Here is an 18,015-nt window from a genome sequence, read left to right as displayed (position 1 = left end):
TGTCAGTATTGTTCCCTATAGACAGCTAGATTGGTGTCAGTAGTGTTCCCTACAGACATCTAGACAGGTGTCAGTAGTGTTCCCTATAGACATCTAGACAGGTGTCAGTAGTGTTCCCTATAGACAGCTAGACAGGTGTAGTAGTGTTCCCTCTAGACAGGTGTCAGTAATGTTCCCTATAGACAGCTAGACAGGTGTCAGTAGTGTTCCCTGTAGACATGTGTCAGTAGTGTTCCCTATAGACATCTAGACATGTGTCAGTAGTGTTCCCTATAGACAGATAGACAGGTGTCAGTAGTGTTCCCTACAGACAGGTGTCAGTAGTGTTCTCTATAGACATATAGACATGTGTCAGTAGTGTTCCCTATAGAAAGGTGTCAGTAGTGTTACCTTTAGACATCTAGTCAGGTGTCAGTAGTGTTCCCTATAGACATCTAGACAGGTGTCAGTAGTGTTCCCTATAGACAGCTAGACAGGTGTCAGAAGTTTTCCCTATAGACAGGTGTCAGTAATGTTCCTTATAGACAGCTAGACAGGTGTCAGTAGTGCTCCCTATAGACATCTAGACAGGTGTCAGTAGTGTTCCCTATAGACATCTAGACAGGTGTCAGTAGTGTTCCCTATAGACATCTAGACAGGTGTCAGTAGTGTTCCCTACAGGTATGAGCATACTACAGGGAAATCATAATGGCCCCCTCTCTCTCTATCTCACACACACACACACACACACACACACACACACACACACACACACACACACACACACACACACACACACACACACACACACACACACACACACACACACACACAGCAGCAGCAGCACGTACATCACACACAGCAGCACACACACATTATTTTACACACAGCAGCGCACACACACACACACACACACACACACACACACACAGTCTACAGGTAGATGTTTGAGCAGTCTCAGACCCTGGCTGCTCCCACAGTGTCTCTCTGGAAACACTCCCATCATTGAACAAGCTCTACTAATCCTCTACTACTGCAGGAGGGGGATAGACACACAATCTCCCTGCTCATACATCTACCTGTAGACTGTGTGTGTGTGTGTGTGTGTGTGTGTGTGTGTGTGTGTGTGTGTGTGTGTGTGTGTGTGTGTGTGTGTGTGTGTGTGTGTGTGTGTGTGTGTGTGTGTGTGTGTGTGTGTGTGTGTGTGTGTGATAGAGAGAGAGGGGGCCATTGGGATTTCCTTCTTTAATTAATTCAGGATTTGTACAGGGCACGGGGTCAGATGTGAGGGGAGACGCATGGGGATGTTCTCATGTAAAACCCTGAAGCCTGTGTATGTGTGTGTGTGTGTGTGTGTGTGTGTGTGTGTGTGTGTGTGTGTCTGTGTGTGTTTGTGTGTGTGTGTGTGAGAGAGAGAGAGAGAGAGAGTTAGGTTATAAACTTGTTCTTTAGATGTTGTAAGAGACAGAGTGGATCTAATTAGATGCTGTGAACTGTGAGGGTGTGAAGTTCCCTCCTCTCACTTTGTCTCTTCTATTCCTCTCCTCTTCTCCTCGTCTCTGATGCTGAGCACTGGAGGAGAGCGACCTGGAGTCAGCCATAGAGGGAGGAGAGGACAAACTGTCTCTGTTTCACCTCGAAACACACTCAACAAACTGTTTGATCAGACAAGCAGAAGATTGGTCATCTGGGGTTGGGAGACAAAGGACAGAGGGTGATGTACTGGCTTCACTCAGCACCTGCTGTAGGGTCGGGATACTTTCAGGCTTTTAGTTCATCACATAACACATCAGAACAGTCCTGAAAAGAACAGAGCAGGACTCTTCTGTAAGGTTTTGGGCCCACATAAAATAAAAAAATAAGAATTTCATAAGATATTTCGTAAATGCAAGTCCTCAATAATGTCTTAAGATTTCATGATTTTCTTAGGATCTTCTCAAATATCTTATGAATATTCTTAACCTCTACGGGATCGGTGAAGCCCCCCCACGGGACGGTTGAACTAATATACGCTTATGTGATTTGCATGAGGTTGTAAGTAACAAGAACATTTCCCAGGACATAGACATATCTGATGTCGGCAGAAAGCTTAAATTCTTGTTAATCTAATTACACTGTCCAATTTACAGTAGCTATTACAGTGAAAGAAAGCCATGCTACTGTTTGAGGAGAGTGCCCAGTTTTGATCATGAATATGTATCAATAAACCAATTAGGCACATTTGGGCAGACTTGATACTACATTTTGAAAATACATGAAATGGTTCATTGGATACGTCTAAAACTTTGCACTTACACTGCTGCCATGTAGTGGCCAATATCTAAATTGCCCCTAAACTGGAATAATACATTGTGGCCTTTCTCTTGCATTTCAAAGATGATAAAAAAAAACGCATGTTTTCTTCTTTGTATGATCTTTTACCAGATCTAATGTGTTATATTCTCCTACATTCATTTCACATTTACACAAATTTCAAAGTGTTTCCTTTCAAATAGTATCAAGAATATGAATATCCTTGCTTCAGGTCCTGAGCTACAGGCAGGTTTTTATTTTATTTTATTTAACCTTTGTTTAACAAGGAAGGGCTCATTGAGATTAAAATCTATTTTTCAAGAGCACCCTTGCCAAGATAGGCAGCACCAAGTCATTACAAAAAATACAGACAGACATCATGAAAAACTACAGGTAATCTAGTAAAAACCATTGAATTCACAAGAGTATAAAACAGTTAGATTTGGGTATGTCATTTAGGAAGAAAATGGAAAAAATGGTTGTTGCTTGACAACCGATTTAGTTAGCTATCTAGCTGGCATTGGCAATCATGTTAGCATGTTTTCTACAGAGATAACGGTTCTAAAACATGTTCTTACGTTTAAAATAATCAATAGTGCAACTTTCAGATGAAGTTTGTGAGTGAATTAAACATGTTCAATTGCTTTCATGATCTTTTTCTCTCGCTGCTTTAAGACAGGGGTTTGGCTATCTGGGATTAACAGCATCTCCAATAACTTTCTGTTCAATAATCTCATTTCTTCTTGTTTTGTTTGTTTGTTTGTTTGTTTGTTTGTTTGTTTCTGTGTGTGTGTGTGTGTGTGTGTGTGTGTGTGTGTGTGTGTGTGTGTGTGTGTGTGTGTGTGTGTGTGTGTGTGTGTGTGTGTGTGTGTGTGTGTGTGTGCGTGTGTGTGTGTGTGTGTGTGCGTGTGTGTGTGTGTGTGTGTGTGTGTGCGTGTGTGTGTGTGTGTGTGTGTGTGTGTGTGTGTGTGTGTGTGTGTGTGGGCGCCCCTATCCTCTAACTCATATTACCCCTGACAGGCTCTCTGCTACAGGGATCACCTATTGAGGGGAACTCTGGGGACCTGGAGGAAGTGTAATAAAACATGCTAATAATAATATACACAGCCAGGGCTGACTGTAGGGAGGAGCAAGAGACAGAGTGGAGAACTAGGAGAGGAAACATTAGGAACACCTTGCACCCCCTTTTTTCCCTCAGAACAGCCTCAATTCATCGGGGCATGGACTCTACAAGGTGTAGAAAGCTTTCCACAAGGATGCTGGCCCATTCTTCCCACTGTTGTGTCAAGATGGCTGGATGTCCTTAGGGTGGTGGACCATTCTTGATGCACACAGGAAACTGTTGAGCATGAAAAACCCAGCAGTGTTGCAGTTCTGGACACACTCAAACCTACTACCATACCCCGTTCAAAGGCACTGTTGTCTTGACCGTTCTCCCTCTGAATGGCACACAGACACAATCCATGTCTCAATTGTCTCAAGGTTTATAAATCCTTCTTTAACCTGTACTCTCCTTCATCTACACTGATTGAAGTGGATTTAACAGGTTATATTAATAAGAGATCACAGCTTTCACCTGGAATCTCCTGGTCAGTCTGTCATGGAAAGAGCAGGTGTTCCTAATGTTTTGTACACTCAGTGTATTATAGTGAGTGTGTTGTTGGTGGGGCAGACTATGTCAGACTGGGGCTGTGGTTGTGTGTCTGGGAGGGGGGTGTTACACTCCTGCGCCCCTGATTACATGTCTCTCTCTCCCAGCATGCTCCAGGTGTCGCCACACTTTGCCATTTCCCATGAAACCCCTGTCAGCTTCCCGTCTGATTAACACACACACACACACACACCAAAAATATGTTCACACACATGGGTAGTTTTGATGAGTGAGAGCTCTCCAAACTGTAATAACATAAAGCAGGGGTCGCTATTACATTCAGCCGTGGGCCGATTTTTGCTTGAGCAAATCGTCGGGGGTTCAGAACATAGTTATAAATCATTTGTACACTGCAAATTGACCACAAGATTCCCAAACAGATACAGTATTTAGCAGAATCATTTCAAACCTTGATTACATTGGGATACGATCACATATGAGTACTTATTTATGCGTAAGGATAACTTGGGAACAGATTTCCTAAATTACATTTCCTGGTGATTTTACAGAATTTAATGTCTATATATCTTTCTTGTTTTTGCTCAGAACACTAAATAAAATTACCCATAAAGCTGCACAGCATGAGTCATTGCAAACTGTAGACACGTTGAAGTGAGTAACTGTGTCTGTGTCTGTGTCTGTGTCTGTGTCTGTGTCTACGGCTGTGTCTACGGCTGTGTCTGTGTCTACGGCTGTGTCTACGGCTGTGTCTGTGTCTGTGTCTGTGGCTGTGGCTGTGTCTGTGTTGGTGGCGGTGTCTGTGGCGGTGTCTGTGTCTGTGTCTATGGCTGTGTCTGTGGCTGTGTTGGTGGCGGTGTCTGTGTCTGCACGGTGTATGAGTCTGTGTCTGTGTCTGTGTGTATGTCTGTGTCTGTGTCTGTGTCTGCGTCTGTGTCTGTGTCTGTGTCTGTGTCTGTGTATGTCTGTGTCTGTGTCTGTGTATGTCTGTGTCTGTGTCTGCACTGTGTCTGTGTATGTCTGTGTCTGTGTCTGTGTATGTCTGTGTCTGTGTCTGTGTCTGCACTGTGTCTGTGTCTGTGTCTGTGTCTGTGTCTGTGTCTGTGTCTGCACTGGGATTTTTCTTACACCAACATGACACCGTTATTAAAATGGCAGGTCTTTACATTACAGCACAGAACTAAGGATTTGTAACAGAAATGACTCTGGTCATATGATCAGATAAAGCCGTTTCAGATAAAACTATGTGTGACCTAATGGACTGTCTGAAAGTAGTGACAACTAGCACATGTGATCTAGTTATCACCTCAAAAAGGTAAAGCATTTAGCATTACGCAGGTGTGAGTGAGTGCATGTGTGTGTTTGTGTGTATGTGGTTAGCAGGAATGCACAGGGTGCAGTAATTGAGCGATAAGATCAGTGCGGACGGCTGAGGTGCTGACAGACACTCAGGAGGAGATGAGGCTGAGAGAGTGAGAGGAGGGGGGACAGGGAGATGGGAGCGAGGGAACGAGAGAGAGTGTTAAGGGAGAGGGAGAGAGAGTCTGTTAGGGGAGATGGAGAGAGAGTCTGTTAGGGGAGAGGGAGAAAGAGTATGTTAGGGGAGAGGGAGAGAGAGGCTGTTATGGGAGAGGGAGAGAGAGTGGTGGGGTAGAGAGAGAGAGGAGAGTGAGAACGGTGGGGGAGGAGAGAGACAGACAGTTGTTGCAGTCTGATAGTGGGGCATCTGTCAGGTGTGTGTGGTAATTGAACCAGACCTGTGGAGGACACAGGATATCCTGCGGGTACCAGAACACACGGCACACCTGAAACCTATGGCCCTACTGGCCCTGTGGCGTAGGCAGCATTGAAAACCCCTGCTCCCCAAAGTTCACCACTCATCAATAGTCAACCTTCACAAGTCTATAAGTGTATTACTTCAGTTACCTGTGTGAGTAAGTGAAAGGTGACACCAAAGAGTGGAGGTGCTGTGACTCAGCTCTAATATTTCTCTCCTTCCCTGTTCTCCCTCCCTTCAGAAAGCCGGGGAACCCAATCCTTTCTGGGATCCATATTCCTCAGGAACCTCCAGACCGAGCCCAGCCGTCACCATGGAAATGGGAATAGCGGATGTGGGAATGGGGATAGTGATTTTGGAGTGGTGGTAATGAATGTGAGATATATTCACAGGGGGGTGCTAAAAGAGAAGCTTTTATTGTGGAGCTGAATACAAGCACACTTCCTTCTCTTATAGGACTCAGAGCAGCAGGTGTGTGTGTGTGTGTGTGTGTGTGTGTGTGTGTGTGTGTGTGTGTGTGTGTGTGTGTGTGTGTGTGTGTGTGTGTGTGTGCGATGCGTGCGATGCGTGTGTGTGCGATGCGTGTGTGTGCGATGCGTGTGTGTGTGATGCGTGTGTGTGTGTGTGTGTGTGTGTGTGCGTTGCGTGCGATGTGTGTGTGTGCGATGCGTGTGTGTGTGATGCGTGTGTGTGTGATGTGTGTGTGTGTGGTGTGTGTGTGTGTGTGTGTGTGTGTGTGTGTGTGTGTGTGTGCGTGTGCGTGTGCATGCGTGCGCGTGTGTGTGTGCGCGTGCGTGTGTGTGTGTGTGTGTCTGTGTGTGTGTGTGATGCATGTGTGCGTGTGTGAGTCCAGTGAGGGTGCTGTGGTTAATAAGGCCTGGGTCGGTGCAACAGGGAGTTATGAAACTTAACACGTCCCATAAACAACCTCATTTCCCTCACAGAGGAAGAGAGGAGCAGATCACTGCACTACAGCTGTATCTGGAAGGCCAAATCAGCTACACAGCATCCATTAAGAATGTATTGTCTGAAACAAACAGGACTTTAGTGTCCTTTAATAGTCCATTCTATGGGTTACATTCATATCTGCAACTTTAGACATTACAGAATAAGCCCCAGGATGGATTTGAGAGAAAGAGTGGGAGTGAAGGAGGGAGAGAGTGAGAAGAGAAGAGGGAGAGAGGGAGGGTGGGGTAAGAGTGGAGAGAGATGGATGAAGGAGGCAGGGAGGGGGGTGTAGTTGGTAGGAAGCAGGCAGGGGGAATGTTGGTCTTAATCCCTCTCCTCAGAGCTCAAGCTCAGGTGTCTGTGTGTCTGAATGGGCCTGTGTCACTCTGAGTATCACAGCACACACACACATATACACACACACACACACACACAGCACACAAACTACCAGGGAGAGAGAGGCAAAAAATGAGAGCTTTCAAAGCTTTCATAATTCTACTTGTCTTTCTAGATGTCTCTGTTGCTGTGTGTGTGTGTGTGTGTGTGTGTGTGTGTGTGTGTGTGTGTGTGTGTGTGTGTGTGTGTGTGTGTGTGTGTGTGTGTGTGTGTGTGTGTGTGTGGGGGGGTGTGTGTGGGTGGGTGGGTGTCTGTGTGTGTCTCTCTCTCTCTCTCTCTCTCTCTCTCTCTCTCTTTCCCTCTCGCTCTGTCTCTCTCCCACTCTCTCTCCCTCTCTCTCTCTCCCACTCTCTCCCTCTCTCTCCTGTCTGTTCTTCCGCACAGACCAATGACAGGTGCCTCTAAACAGAGCAAGAGCCAATTAGTATTTTATTTGTCCCCCCCTCCTCTCTTTCTCTCCTCCTCTCCCTCCCTGTGGGTCTCTTAGTGTGATTCCAGGCTGACAGTAATGTGCATGTCACATGTTGTCATAATACCAGAGACCCAAACTAGTCCTTACACACACACATGTCACAAACACAGGGGGAGAGGGGGTATAAGATGGAGGGGCTAAGAGATGGAGGGGAGAGGGGGTAAGATGGAGGGGGACAGGGGGTAAGAGGGGAGAGGGGGAAAGTGATGTAGGAGGGGTAAGGGGGGAGAGCAGTTAAGAAATGGAGGGGGAGAGGGGGTAAGAGGTAGAGGGGGTAAGAGATGGAGGGGAGAGGGGGAAAGACATGGAGGGGAGAGGGGGTAAGAAATGGAGGGGAGAGGGAGTAAGAAATGGAGGGGAGAGGGGGTAATAGATGGAGGGGAGAGGGAGTAAGAAATGGAGAGGAGAGGGGGTAATAGATGGAGGGGAGAGGGGGTAAGAAATGGAGGGGAGAGGGGGTAATAGATGGAGGGGAGAGGGGGTAAGAGATGGAGGGGAGAGGGAGTAAGAAATGGAGGGGAGAGGGAGTAATAGATGGAGGGGAGAGGGGGTAATAGATGGAGGGGAGAGGGGGTAATAGATGGAGGGGAGAGGGGGTAATAGATGGAGGGGGAGAGGGGGTAATAGATGGAGGGGAGAGGGGGTAAGAGATGGAGGGGAGAGGGAGTAAGAAATGGAGGGGAGAGGGGGTAATAGATGGAGGGGAGAGGGGGTAATAGATGGAGGGGAGAGGGGGTAATAGATGGAGGGGAGAGGGGGTAATAGATGGAGGGGAGAGGGGGTAATATATGGAGGGGAGAGGGGGTAATAGATGGAGGGGAGAGGGGGTAAGAAATGGAGGGGAGAAGGGGTAATAGATGGAGGGGAGAGGGGGTAATAGATGGAGGGGAGAGGGAGTAATAGATGGAGGGGAGAAGGGGTAAGAAATGGAGGGGAGAGGGGGTAATAGATGGAGGGGAGAGGGGGTAATAGATGGAGGGGAGAGGGGGTAATAGATGGAGGGAAGGTAATAGATGGAGGGGAGAGGGGGTAAGAAATGGAGGGGAGAGGGGGTAATAGATGGAGGGGAGAGGGGGTAATAGATGGAGGGGAGAGGGGGTAATAGATGGAGGGGAGAGGGGGTAATATATGGAGGGGAGAGGGGGTAATAGATGGAGGGGAGAGGGGGTAAGAAATGGAGGGGAGAAGGGGTAATAGATGGAGGGGAGAGGGGGTAAGAAATGGAAGGAGAGGGGGGTAAGAAAAACCTTGAATCGCACCTATTTCCAAGTGAGAAACCTAACACTACCCATCCCGACCCGTCTCACTGTGTGGTGTGTTACTAATTACACTAGTGTGTCTACCTGCAGACACTTACATTCTTGCCTGACCACACACACACACACACACACACACAGATTGCTGCCCCCCCCCCCCCCCCCACTACTGCCTCTCTCCCACCCTCCCTCTCACTCTAACTCTAGTCTGATGGAGTGATGTCCATCTGATCCTAGACCTTTCTCAGGTGTCCCTCAGCACCACTCACAACACATCAGTCATACCTAAAGCTGCCCCGCAGCCTCAAAACACACACACACACACACACACACACACACACACACACACACACACACACACACACACACACACACACACAGGATACTGTAGAATCAAATCAAATCAAATTTTATTTGTCACATACACATGGTTAGCAGATGTTAATGCGAGTGTTGCAAAATGCTTGTGCTTCTAGTTCCGACAATGCAGTAATAACCAACAAGTAATCTAGCTAACAATTCCAAATCTACTACCTTATACACACAAGTGTAAGGGGATAAAGAATATGTACATAAAGATATATGAATGAGTGATGGTACAGAGCAGCATAGGCAAGATACAGTAGATGGTATTGAGTACATTATATACATATGAGATGAGTATGTAAACAAAGTGGCATAGTTAAAGTGGCTAGTGATACATGTATTACATAAAGATGCAGTAGATGATATAGAGTACAGTATATACGCATACATTTGAGATGAATAATGTAGGGTATGTAAACATTATATTAGGTAGCATTGTTTAAAGTGGCTAGTGATATATTTTACATCATTTCCCATCAATTCCCATTATTAAAGTGGCTGGAGTTGAGTCAGTGTTTTGGCAGCAGCCACTCAATGTTAGTGGTGGCTGTTTAACAGTCTGATGGCCTTGAGATAGAAGCTGTTTTTCAGTCTCTCGGTCCCAGCTTTGATGCACCTGTACTGAACTCGCCTTCTGGATGATAGCGGGGTGAACAGGCAGTGGCTCAGGTGGTTGTTGTCCTTGATGATCTTTATGGCCTTCCTGTGACATCGGGTGGTGTAGCTGTCCTGGAGGGCAGGTAGTTTGCCCCCGGTGATGCGTTATGCAGACTTCACTACCCTCTGGAGAGCCTTACGGTTGTGGGCGGAGCAGTTGCCGTACCAGGCGGTGATACAGCCCGACAGGATGCTCTCGATTGTGCATCTGTAGAAGTTTGTGAGTGCTTTTGGTGACAAGCCAAATTTCTTCAGCCTCCTGAGGTTGAAGAGGCGCTGCTGCGCCTTCTTCACGATGCTGTCTGTGTGGGTGGACAAATTCCGTTTGTCTGTGATGTGTACGCCGAGGAACTTAAAACTTACTACCCTCTCCACTACTGTTCCATCGTGGATAAGGGGGGTGTTCCCTCTGCTGTTTCCTGAAGTCCACAATCATCTCCTTAGTTTTGTTGACGTTGAGTGTGAGGTTATTTTCCTGACACCACACTCCGAGGGCCCTCACCTGTAGAAGGATACTGTAGGAGGAATACTGTAGAAGGATACTGTAGGAAGATGCCGTAGGAGAATACTGTAGAAGGATACTGAAGAAGGATACTGTAGGAGGAATACTGTAGGGGGATACTGTAGGAAGATACTGTAGGAGGATACTGTAGAATGATACTGTAGAATGATACTGAAGAAGGATACTGAAGGGGGATACTGAAGGAGGATACTGTAGGAGGAATACTGTAGGAGAATACTGTAGGAGGAATACTGTCGGAGAATACTGTAGGAGAATACTGTAGGGGGATACTGTAGGAAGATACTGTAGGAGGATACTGTAGGAGGAATACAGTAGGAGAATACTGTAGGAGGGATACTGTCGGAGAATACTGTGGGAGAATACTGTAGAAGGATACTGAAGAAGGATACTGTAGGAGGATACTGAAGAAGGATACTGTAGGAGGATACTGTAGGAGAATACTGTAGGAGAATACTGTAGTACGGATACTGTAGGAGGGATACTGTAGGAGGGATACTGTAGGAGAATACTGTAGGAGGGATACTGTAGGAGAATACTATAGGAGGGATACTGTAGGAGGGATACTGTAGGAGGGATACTGTAGGAGGGATACTGTAGGAGGGATACTGTAGGAGAATACCATAGGAGGGATACTGTAGGAGAATACTGTAGCAGGGATACTGTAGGAGGGATACTGTAGGAGAATACTATAGGAGGGATACTGTAGGAGAATACTGTAGGAGGGATACTGTAGGAGGGACACTGTAGGAGGGATACTGTAGGAGGGATACTGTAGGAGGGATACTGTAGGAGAATACTGTAGGAGGGATACTGTAGGAGGGATACTGTAGGAGAATACTGTAGGAGGGATACTGTAGGAGGGACACTGTAGGAGGGATACTGTAGGAGGGATACTGTAGGATAATACTGTAGGAGGGACACTGTAGGAGGGATACTGTAGGATAATACTGTAGGAGGGATACTGTAGGAGAATACTATAGGAGGGATACTGTAGGAGGGATACTGTAGGAGGGACACTGTAGGAGGGATACTGTAGGAGGGATACTGTAGGATAATACTGTAGGAGGGATACTGTAGGAGGGATACTGTAGGATAATACTGTAGGAGGGATACTGTAGGAGGGATACTGTAGGAGAATACTGTAGGAGGGATACTGTAGGAGGGACACTGTAGGAGGGATACTGTAGGAGGGATACTGTAGGATAATACTGTAGGAGGGATACTGTAGGAGGGATACTGTAGGAGGAAAACTAGTGATCTGTTTGGAACAGGGGAGGTGGGCCAAACAAGGAGGAGGGAAAAATGATTTTCTGCATATTACAAACTGATTCCTGGATTAGATACACAATGATGTCACACTGGCCCGCCTCCATGTCTTCTCTCACTGCAACAGGATGACGTTTCACCTAGATGCTGACCTAAAGTCAGATTGGTGATTTAACCCTCGATATCTACCTAATGGCAAGTGTGTGTGTGTGTGTGTGTGTGTGTGTGTGTGTGTGTGTGTGTGTGTGTGTGTGTGTGTGTGTGTGTGTGTGTGTGTGTGTGGTGTGTGTGTGTGTGTGTGTGTGTGTGTGGGCTGCTGAGTGTGATGTGATGTATGTGTGGGCTGCTGAGTGTGATGTGTGTGGGCTGCTGAGTGTGATGTGTGTGGGCTGCTGAGTGTGATGTGATGTGTTTTTGGGCTGCTGAGTGTGATGTGTGTGGGATGCTGAGTGTGATGTGTGTGGGCTGCTGAGTGTGATGTGATGTGTGTGTGTGTGCTGCTGAGTGTGATGTGTGTGGGCTGCTGAGTGTGATGTGTGTGGGCTGCTGTGTGTGATGTGTGTGTGCTGCTGTGTGTGATGTGCTGTGCGTGTGCTGCTGTGTGTGGGCTGCTGAGTGTGATGTGATGTGGGCTGCTGAGTGTGATGTGATGTGGGCTGCTGAGTGTGATGTGTGAGTGTGATGTGTGTGGGCTGCTGAGTGTGATGTGATGTGTGTGTGGGCTGCTGAGTGTGATGTGTGTGGGCTGCTGAGTGTGATGTGTGTGGGCTGCTGAGTGTGATGTGTGAGAGTGATGTGTGTGGGCTGCTGAGTGTGATGTGATGTGTGTGTGGGCTGCTGAGTGTGATGTGTGTGGGCTGCTGAGTGTGATGTGTGTGGGCTGCTGAGTGTGATGTGTGTGGGCTGCTGTGTGTGATGTGTGTGGGCTGCTGAGTGTGATGTGTGTGGGCTGCTGAGTGTGATGTGTGTGGGCTGCTGAGTGTGATGTGTGTGGAATGCTGAGTGTGATGTGTGTGGGCTACTGAGTGTGATGTGTGTGGGCTGCTGAGTGTGATGTGATGTGTTTTTGGGCTGCTGAGTGTGATGTGTGTGGGCTGCTGAGTGTGATGTGTGTGGGCTGCTGAGTGTGATGTGATGTGCGTGTGTGCTGCTTAGTGTGATGTGTGTGGGCTGCTGTGTGTGATGTGATGTGTGTGGGCTGCTGAGTGTGATGTGTGTGTGTGGGCTGCTGAGTGTGATGTGTGTGTGCTGCTGAGTGTGATATGTGTGTGTGTGTGTGTGTGTGTGTGTGTGTGTGTGTGTGTGTGTGTGTGTGTGTGTGTGTGTGTGTGTGTGTGTGTGTGTGTGTGTGTGTGTGTGTGTGTGTGTGTGTGTGTGTGTGTGGGCTGCTGAGAGAGAGGACTACTGTGGTTTTAGCATTAACCTCCTCTGTCAGTCTGACTCTCAGCTGCTGGGATTGGATTGGCCCCTTGCTGTTTGAAACAATTTGTGTGTGTGTGTGTGTGTGTGTGTGTGTGTGTGTGTGTGTGTGTCAAGCCCCATACAGCAAGCGTTGGAGTAAGTTTAGCGTGGAATGCGGAAATGAAAATAGTGGAAGAGAGACAGGACAAAATAAGCAGAACGATTAACACAGCTAGAACTGCCGTCTGCCTGTCAGAACCAATCACAGCTAACAGAGAAGAAGATCAAATACACTTGAGACAAGGAGGGAGTGAAGGAGATTGAGGGGCGAGAAAGAGAGAACGCAAGGGGAGAAATGGAGAGAGGGAGGAAGAGAGAACATACAGAAGAAAGATGAGACCGAACCCCAGAGAGAGAGTTGTTGAGAATAAGACGTGACTGAGTGGTTAGATGTCTTAGCTGTTGGTGCCTCTGGGTTGTGTAGCCAACCTGAAGACAAGATGGCGTAGCAAGATGGCGTAGCAGTCAGACGTTGTCCTTTGTCTTGTCATGTCCCATGTATATATATTTTTAGATATTTTTCTTTGCACATCTTTTTATATTTTTCTAAACCCTTACTTCAAAATACTCTCCTGCAGCCCGCCTCACCCAATGTGGTGTGGACCTGCTTTTCCTCTAAAGTATTTGTCTTTACCTATATTACTGGAACCTCTCCAACATAAACTAGCCAGCTAACTAGCCAGCTAACGGTCATCAGCTAACCTCTAGCTCGGAAAGCTCTCGCCAGTTTGTACAACGCGATTCAACCAGAGTATACTGGACCTATTTTTCTCTCCATATCCCCGGATTCCTATTGCTCTGAACCTTCTCACCTTCCGACCTTCTAACGTCCCCAGCTAACGTCCCCTGAATGCTAGCTGACTAGAGCACAACGGACTGTTGGCTTACGAGGCCCATCCAATACATTCCAAAGCCACTAGCTAGCAGTCAGCTATCCTTTGCTAGCGGTCATCAGCTACCTTTATCCCGGACAACTATCGCCAGTCTGTACAGCGTGACTCAAACCAGAGTTAGTCGGGCTTATTCTTCTCCATATCTCCGGAATCCTACCGCAAGCTCGGAAACTTTTTTAATTTGTTTTATTTAAAACATTTTTATTATGATAAAAAAAATATTCCACCTGGAATTATAGCAGCTAACGACCCCTGAACACACAGCCGCCAATCTGCGGCCTGCTGGCTATCTAAAGCACATTGGACTGCTGGCTTAAGAGGCCCTTCGGACATATTTCTTCGGCCACTATACATATTCTGGCCTGGTTTACCACACGGAGCCCTGCTGATCCGTTTGATGTAACTGCACTGTAACTGCACGAGGGACAGACTTTCCTCCGTCGCGTCATCCCTCTAAGGCCTTTCTGTTAGCCTGCTAGCCCCGTGCCGCTAGCTGCTTGAAGCCACGCACAGGACTTGTATGATCACCCGGCTACGCATGCCTTTCCCTAATGTCACCATGCCGTGTCGATTGCTGTTCTGGTTTGTAACTATTGTTTTATTTCACTGTAGAGCCTCTAGCACTGCTCAACACGCCTCGGCTAACAATTTAGTTCCACCTCCCACACACGCAGTGACATCACCTGGTTTAAATGCTATTTCTAGAGACAATATCTCTTTCATTATCACTATATGCACAGGTTTACCCCCACTGTATTCACATCCTACCATACCTTTGTCTGTACATTATGCACTATTCTACCGCGCCCAGAAACCTGCTCCTTTTACTCTCTGTTCCGAACGTACTAGACGACCAGTTCTTATAGCCCTTAGCCGTACCCTCATCATACTCCTCCTCTGCTCCTCTGGTGATGTAGAGGTTAATCCAGGCCCTGCAGTGCCTAGCTCCACTCCTATTCCCCAGGCGCTCTCATTTGTTGACTTCTGTAACCGTAAAAGCCTTGGTTTCATGCATGTTAACATTAGAAGCCTCCTCCCTAAATATGTTTTATTCACTGCCCTAGCACACTCCACCAATCCGGATGTCCTAGCCGTGTCTGAATCCTGGCTTAGGAAGACCACCAAAAACCTTGAAATTTCCATTCCTAACTATAACATTTTCCGACGAGATAGAACTGCCAAAGGGGGCGGTGTTGCAATTTACTGCAAAGATAGCCTGCAGAGTTCTGTCTTACTATCCAGGTCTGTACCTAAACAATTTGAGCTTCTACTTCTAAAAATGAACCTTTCCAGAAACAAGTCTCTCACCGTTGCCACCTGCTGTAGACCACCCTCTGCCCCCGGCTGTGCCCTCGACACCATATGTGATTTGATTGCCCCCCATCTATCTTCTGAACTCGTGCTGCTAGGTGACCTAAACTGGGACATGCTTAACACCCCAGCCATCCTACAATCTAAGCTTGATGCCCTCAATCTCACACAACTTATCAATGAACCTACCAGATATATCCCCATCTCTGTAAACACGGGCACCCTCATAGATATCATCCTAACTAACTCACCCTCCAAATACACCTCTGCTGTTTTCAACCAAGATCTCAGCGATCACTGCCTCATTGCCTGCAACCGTAATGGGTCTGCGACCAAACGACCGACCTTCATCACTGTCAAACGCTCCCTGAAACAGGCCTTTCTAATCAATATGGCCAGGGTATCCTGGAATGACATTGACCTCATCCCGACAGTAGAGGATGCCTGGTTATTTTTTAAAAGTGCCTTCCTTACCATCTTAAATAGGCATGCCCCATTCAAAAAATGTAGAACCAGGAATAGATATAGCCCTTGGTTCACTCCAGACCTGTCTGCCAATGACCAGCACAAAAACATCCTGTGGCGTTCTGCATTAGCATCGAATATTCCCCGTGATATGCTACTTTTCAGGGAAGTTAGGAACCAATATACACAGGCAGTTAGAAAAGCAAAGGCTAGCTTTTTTAACAGAAATTTGCATCCTGCAGTACAAACTCAAAAAATGTTCTGGGACACTGTTAAGTCCATGGAGAATAAGAGTACCTCCTCCCAGCTACCCACTGCTCTGAGGCTAGGAAACACTGTTACAACTGACAAATCCACTATAATTGAAAATTTCAATAAGCATTTCTCTACGGCTGGCCATGCTTTCCACCTGGCTACCCCTACCCCGGTCAACTGCCCGGCACCCTCCAAAGCAACCCGGAATCCAACACTACACCCCTCTTATCCTCACCAAGGAATCCAACAACACACCCCTCTTATCCTCACCAAGGAATCCAACACCACATCCTGCTTATCCTCACCAAGGCATCCAACAACACACCCCTCTTATCCTCACCAAGGAATCCAACACCACATCCTGCTTATCCTCACCAAGGAATCCAACACCACATCCTGCTTATCCTCACCAAGGAATCCAACACCACACCCCTCTTATCCTCACCAAGGAATCCAACACCACACCCCTCTTATCCTCACCAAGGAATCCAACACCACATCCCACCTGCTTATCCTCACCAAGGAATCCAACACCACACCCCTCTTATCCTCACCTAGGAATCCAACACCACATCCTGCTTATCCTCACCAAGAAATCCAACACCACATCCCGCTTATCCTCACCAAGGAATCTAACACCACATCCCGCTCATCACCACATCTGTTTGGCATATGACCCTTTGGTGGGATGCTTCAGAGCAGCCAAACAACGTTGGTGGAATGTTGCAAAAACGTTGTCTGATGGTTCTGGTGTGCTTTTCCACTAAAAAGGATGGACGGGAGTTTGAGTTTTAACACATCTTTGTTTTGCAATTAGCAGAGAGGGGATTGTCCATTTCTCCCTCTCCTCTCTTCCTTCACTCTTTGTATTTCTCTTCCCCCTCTTTTCTCTCAACTTTTCCCACTCCCCCCAGGGGTCCAGATGAGTACACACACACACACGCAAACGCACACACACACGCACACACACACTGAGAGGAGGACAATAAAATCCAGATGGGTGATAGATGGTTATACGGGATGTTCATAACCAATAAGTGATTGTGGTTTAGACTTCCAGACCCTGGCCTATCAGCTGGCTGGGTGATTAATGACGCTTTACTGGCAATGAGAGGGACCTGTTTCCAATCCAACACACATACAGAACACAAACACACATACAAATACGCACACTCTCAAAAACACGCTCTCACACACACACACACACACACACACACACACACACACACACACACACACACACACACATACACATGCCCCACCACCAAATTGCCAAGCTGTGGGGAGGATGAAGAAACAGAAGAAATCAAAGATGATGGTGGGAGACAGAGGCATGAGGAAGGATAGGAGGTTGGTCCTGCGCTCTCCTGTGGATCACATGACTACAGTTTGTCAGATCCCTGTGGTTCAGAGAGGGATCACAAACATCTGGAACACATCTACAACAGAAGAGAGAAGAAGAGAACCCTGAGACAACGGTGTTACAATGATATCACAGTGCTTGTAACACTATGATAGCATTCTCAGGACACTGTCTGGGAGTTATAATGATATCACAGTGCTTACACGCTATGATAGCATTCTCAGGACACTGTCTGAGAGTTATAATGATATCACAGTGCTTACACGCTATGATAGCATTCTCAGGACACTGTCTGAGAGTTATAATGATATCGCAGTGCTTATAACGCCATGATAGCATTCTCAGGACACTGTCTGGGAGTTATAATGCAGCACCTCTCCGTCACACACTGTGGTCCTCCATCATTCCTCTCTATCTCTCTCTCTGTCTCTCTGTCTGTCTGTCTGTCTGTCTGTCTGTCTGTCTGTCTGTCTGTCTCTGTCTGTCTCTGTCTCTGTCTCTGTCTGTCTGTCTGTCTGTCTGTCTGTCTGTCTGTCTGTCTGTCTGTCTGTCTCTCTCTCTGTCTCTCTCTCTGTCTCTCTCTCTGTCTCTCTCTCTGTCTCTCTCTCTGTCTCTCTCTCTCTCTCTCTCTCTCTCTCTCTCTCTCTCTCTCTCAGTCTATAGTCTCTGTTCTCTCTCTGTAACTCCATGTAGTGTAAGACAGAGGTGAGGACAGGCTAGTGATGG

The sequence above is a fragment of the Oncorhynchus clarkii genome, chromosome 17 (assembly GCF_045791955.1).
Source record: "Oncorhynchus clarkii lewisi isolate Uvic-CL-2024 chromosome 17, UVic_Ocla_1.0, whole genome shotgun sequence".
NCBI classification, from domain to species: domain Eukaryota; kingdom Metazoa; phylum Chordata; class Actinopteri; order Salmoniformes; family Salmonidae; genus Oncorhynchus; species Oncorhynchus clarkii.
The sequence above is the reverse complement of the archived record's forward strand: the minus strand, read 5'-3'. Positions refer to the sequence as shown.